This window comes from Haliaeetus albicilla, chromosome 19, assembly GCF_947461875.1.
Source record: "Haliaeetus albicilla chromosome 19, bHalAlb1.1, whole genome shotgun sequence".
Classification (NCBI taxonomy): Eukaryota; Metazoa; Chordata; class Aves; order Accipitriformes; family Accipitridae; genus Haliaeetus; species Haliaeetus albicilla.
This window is the reverse complement of record NC_091501.1, coordinates 22,993,364-22,999,363: the sequence shown is the minus strand read 5'-3', so window position 1 is coordinate 22,999,363 and position 6,000 is coordinate 22,993,364.

Here is a 6,000-nt window from a genome sequence, read left to right as displayed (position 1 = left end):
TGATTGTGCATTGTGTGCAAAAGCATTTCCTATTCTTCATTTGAATCCTGCCTTGGGTACTCCAGAGTTCTTGTTCTCTAAGAAGTAATGAATGATCATTCCCCAGTCATCTTATTCACATTATTCATTACTTTATAGATCTCAATCATAGCTCCCTTCTGACATCTGTTTTCCAAGCTGAAGCGTTGTAGCCTGTTCAGTCTTTACATGTGTGGAAGCCATTTCATTTCTCTGACCGCCCTTGCCAGCCTTCTCCAGATCTGTCCTAGTCCTTGTGGAGTTCCTCCTGAGGTGCAGTGACCTGATCTGTGCACAGTATATCAGACGCATACACAGTGGCATAATAAAGATTTCTCCTTCCTTCTCAGTGCTCTCTGATGCTTTCAGGATAATGCCCTCAGTGTCTCACAGCTATCTTACCTGGGTCAGGAGCAGGGGATACTGGTCACACCGAGTAAGAACCTACCTTGGTTTATGAATCCTGAATATAATTTTTCCCATGTACATTATTTTGCTTTTATCAAAGTTTCATTTCCACATTTCTCCCAGTCGACCTTCTCACTTCTGGATCATTTGTGAACCTACTGCACAGCACAGCTGCTGGTGACTCGGCTGGTAACTTCTTGTACCCACATGCCTCTTCACTCTTTGGTGCAACTATAAAAGGTCTGTAAAACATTACATGCAGTTGAAGTATGCAATGCATCTACAGGACTTGATACAAAATCTAAAAAACATCTGACAAATAGAGGGAGTTTCTATTCATACCTATACATACTGTGACGGATGCGTATGGTATCCGTGTGCATGTGTGTGTATGGATGCACGCACATGAGACAGAGCAGGATAGAGACAGAAGGTTTATACAATGCAGTAAGGATTCCTGTAATTATTTGACTATGGAGAATGATCCGGGGGAGACCAACGTATACATTCAGTATCTTCATCAATGACAGAGATCGTGGGACTGAGCACACCCTCAGCAAGTTTGCAGGTGACACCAAGCTGAGTGGTGGGGTTGATACACTTGAGGGAAGGGATGTCACCCAAAGGGACCTTGACAGGCTTGAGGAGTGGGCCCATGTGAACCTTGTAAAGTTCAACAAAGCCAAGTGCAAGGTCCTGCACCTGGGTCAGAGCAATCCCCAATATCAATACAGGCTGGGGGATGAAGGGATTGAGGGCAGCCCTGTGGAGAAGGACTTGGGAGTACTGGTGGCTGAAAAACTGAATATGAGCCAGCAATGTGCGCTTCCAGCCCAGAAAGCCAACTGTATCCTGGGCTGCATCAAAAGAAGTGTGGCCAGCAGGTCAAGGGAGGGGATTCTCCTGGTCTACTCCGCTCTGGTGAGACCCCACCTGGAGTTCTGCGTGCAGCTCTGGGGCCCCCAGCACAGGAAAGACATGGACCTGTTGGAGGGGGTCCAGAGGAGGGCAACAAAAATGGTCAGAGGGCTGGAGCACCTCTCCTGTGAAGAACGGCTGAGAGGGTTGGGGTTGTTCAGCCTGGAGGAGAGAAGGCTCCGGGGAGACCTTATTGCAGCCTTTCAGTACTTAAAGGGGGCTTATAAGAAAGCCAGGACAAGGGACAACAGTTTTAAACTGAAAGAGGATAGGTTTAGATTGGACATAAGGAAGAAATTCTTCACCGTGAGGGTGGTGAGGCACAGGAACAGGTTGCCCAGAGAAGCTGTGGCTGCCCCATCCCTGGAAGTGTTCAAGGCCAGGTTGGATGGGGCTTTGAGCAACCTGGTCTAGTGGAAGGTGTCCCTGTCCATGGCAGCAGGGTTGGAACTAGATGATCTTCAAGGTCCCTTCCAACCAAAACCATTTTACAGTTCTATGAGTATTTTTTCACAACTTTATTTTCAGTGGAGTATGACAGAACTAGAAGAACAGAGCCAACCAAAATTTTAAGAAATTTTCAAAAGTTTTGGTTTTTTATCTCTCTTATCAAAACCTGCATTTTAAATATCAAGGATAAAAACGTACTTAAACACTGGACAAACTAGACTTCCTAAAGCATGTGCTAATATTTGTTCAATTTAAAATGAAAGCCAGTGGTTTTAAAAACTCTGACAAACATGGACAAAACATTGAAAAATTCTTTACTTTTTAGACCTTATTTAACCCCTTCTCCTGTCAAGGTAACTGCATAAGAAATTCTGTATCTGTTAATTTATATTGAAATGATCTAATTCATTGCCACTAGAGGAAACCTGTGAAAGCCATGCTCACTATTGCATGGTTAGGCATTGCCTAAAAACTCTATTAGATCAGCCTTATTACTAGTCCTCCCTTTCCTTCTCACATAACCTCCCTAGTTTTTTCCATTAATATACCGTTTTATATGTGCCTTACACATAAAAGCCAAAAGTGTTGTGAAATTTTATTTGTATGAGCAGTCCCTTCTAACTTCAATGAGATCACTTGAATGAGCAAAAAACTGATAAAATATGTCCTGTATCTGCAGTACTAGTGCCGTTTTGCAGACTGAGTAATTCTATAGTTTGAAAAATGACATTGTAAATTCATAAGAAAGCAGTTGTAATCTGAATGTCCATGAATGAAAAGTTATAATCCTATAATAGTTATACAAAAAAAAGCTTTTAATTCTATTGCAGAGACTGAAGTGGCAGATGTAATTCTAAAAGTCATCAAACAGTAAGAAAAGGAAAACCATAAGACAGTCTCTGGTTTTGTAAATACATACATGTATGGGGAAAAATATTTGACTGTATGTAATTTAAATAACATTAAAGAAATTACTAGTTCTTAGATTGAGGACTACATAAAAAAATAGAGCAAAGGAGGGACTTTTTCCTTGAAATATAGTACATAGTAACACATAAATAATATAATAGATAATAACTAGTTTCCAGTGAAGAAAATTAAATGCATTTTTTAAAATGTTTTTTGCTGAGATTTTTTTTAATAGAAAACATTTTGGCTTTTTGAGAGGCTTTTTTCATTCAAAATTGAATTTAACTGAGCCTTTAAAATGGTTAAATATCCAAACTGGAAGAAGCCAAATCACTTATTTCAGGATTAACAGAGCAGCTTAGGTTAACTAAAGTAAACAAGTTTCAGGGCTTTTAGGGACAAGGGAGAAAATTTTAAAAAATCATTTGAGGTTGAGAAAAACAAAACTTAATTTTTTAAATTTTTTTTTTCCTCAGCACATAACCAGGAAGTCAGCTATTTGTACAGGACCATTCATAACCCATGAAACCAACCTGAAGAAATTATTCAGGGACTCCATGATTTATTTATGAAGCTTTTTACTTTTGCTATCATGGAAAAGAAGATCTTTGTACACTGTATTCCCCACCACTTCAGAACATCATTTTGCAAGCTCTTGAAATGCTTAAGAGGAATCAAGTGTCAATCCAGCAAAGTACTCAACCATGTGCATAGTGTTAAGCACCTGAATAATCCATGAAGTCAATGGGATCAAGCACAACCCAAAGTTTGCTGGCATGCTTCAGTGCTCTGCTGAGTAAGAGCCTTAAAGAAGATTTGGAGGGAGGTAAAATGTCCTTTTATCTTTAGTCAATTCAAGATCCTGGCTGTCTGGGTAATGTTAAGGCTGTCTTTCAAGGACAGCTATCTTGTACTCAACATATTCTACTTCAAATCTGACCTCTGTTCGCTGCTTGAGGGACAGATGAACAAAGCTTCCCGATTAGTAGGCTTTGGTACTCTTACAAGAAAAAAACCCAAGCATAACTTATTGATGGCAGAATGAAATTATCTTTCTATGGCATGAAGAGTGTTTTTGGGGCACAGAGCCAGAAGGAGGAATAAAACTGCTAGAAAGTACCACTGAAATACTCTGTCCTTATAAAGGTGGCATCAGCAGGGATATATTTGTCTGTTTGTCTAACCTCATCTGGCTGTGACGAAACACAACTACCCTAAGCTTAGGGTGCAGGTGTCCAGATGCCAAATTGTGTGAATCTCCTAAACACCTCCAACACCTATGGCTGGTCTGCAAGGAGCTGGAGTTGCCACAACCTGGACCCGGCCCCCATCAGAGCACTACTAAGGTCCAGTTAACATGCAGTGTGGATCCTGCCCCCCAAATTTCCAAACACTGACAGGAGTGGATGTCCCCTTCTCAAATTGTATTGTCAGCCAAAGGCAGTGGTATGGGGTTCAGCTTTTATGGATGGGTGAGTAACACATTGACCCAGGAAGCCAAAAACTTGTGTCCAAGATTCGCCTCAGCAAGAGAGACTCAAACCCACACAAGCTCAGAAAAGAGCACTATTTAGGTTATAAGCAATGTCAAAAATGTGCTTTTCCTGTTCTCTTAAAGCTCTATAAGGGTACAGAGATATATAGGGTTCAGGATGTGCAATTACAAGAGGGAACAAGGCTCTAGAGACTCCTGGACATACATGTGGTCTGGCTAATGGATGGTTTCTATCCACACTGAACACACATTTGGTACAAGACAAGGATAATTCTGAAAACGGGACAGAATGCACCTTTAAACTGATGACTGAGAAGCATTTGTGAGAAATACAAATTGAAAGCAGAGAACTCCACTCCACTACTTTGCGGAGGACTGCTCTTATGTCAATAGAAGATGCCCCCCCATGTAGCTGAATGTTGAATAGAACAAACATCGTTCTGCTCATCTGGAAGAAGACAGGACCAGAAAATACAGGCTAGTTACAGTACTGATGGACAGGTCTTGTTCAGGTGTGTCGACCCTTGGGTTGTGGGTGACATTTCAGGCACATGACTATAGTCATGTGTTGACTTGTTTCGGGGACTTCCCAGTAAGTCTGAGGGCTTTTGCACTGTCCTTCCTAGGATCCTTTCTGCTTGAGCAGAGATAAAATATGCAGCTCTGCACACTTCATCCTTTGGAGATAGCCCATAATACTCATAAAGCAAACTAATTCTCCATCCTGCCTTTTGAACAAATACAATTGGGTTGACTTTATGTTCAAACAAGTGCCTAAAACTCCCCCTGCCCAGCATTAATTAAATGTGGGCCTTTTGTTGGATGATTATTTTTTGTGATATTCAATGCTACTTTCAATTCCTATTTCATTTCCTGAATATTATTATTGAAAGGGCTGAAGGAACATCCCTCTTAAATGCTAGAGGTGATTTCTACACTGGGTTATTTAGCCAACATTTTCCAAAATGTGTCACGATGTGTTTGGGGCCTCAGCTGTTCCCACCTTTGTACCACAATGACAGGGAACTGAATGCTTTTAACTAGGACTAGTGGGAAGTTTTCCCTAAATAAATCATACGCTCAGTAATCACCCCAACAAGCAGCAATGGGGGGGTTGTGATAAGCCATATTAGACAAAACTTGGGTTTTGTTTCTTGCGAAATGGTATCTGTTTTATTTCCATGTTCACCCATTTGCTGTATGACCTGCTGTGTTGACAGCCTATGGCAGGAGGTAGGAAGATGACTTTGCTCACTTTATCTTAGCTACTGCACTCGGCATCAGAGGAAAGAAGAGGAATTTGCATCTGTGATGAGAGGCATGACTTGTCTATGGCTGGAAGTCATTTATAGTGCCATGGAAGAGGGGGAAGGAGCTTCATGTAGGAGGAAAAAGCTGGGAAATGCCTGAGGAAGGCAGGGACCAGCAGATGGTCTAACCTCAGGGGTGGTCAAAAGGCACTGATTTTTTAGAGAATTGAGAAGAGTTTATGGAAACTAAGGAAGATACTGATATCTGCTGGTCTGAGAACAAGTCCAAAGGGAAGAATCTGCCTCACAAAGAACTGGTCAGTTGGCCAATGGAGTTTTATTTATTCACTCCTAAATTTTTATTTTGTCTTATCTAGACAGTTGTCTGTTTTCTTAAAAAGTGACTTTGTACTAATTATGTATTCTGATAAGAGTGAAGTTTAGATCTGAAAATCCTCTTACTGTTTTCAGCATGTCCACTCAAAGAAAAAAGTAGAGATAAATTCATCTTCAGGCTCAGGTTATGTGGGGTTCTTGCCATGCCTGCCAAGA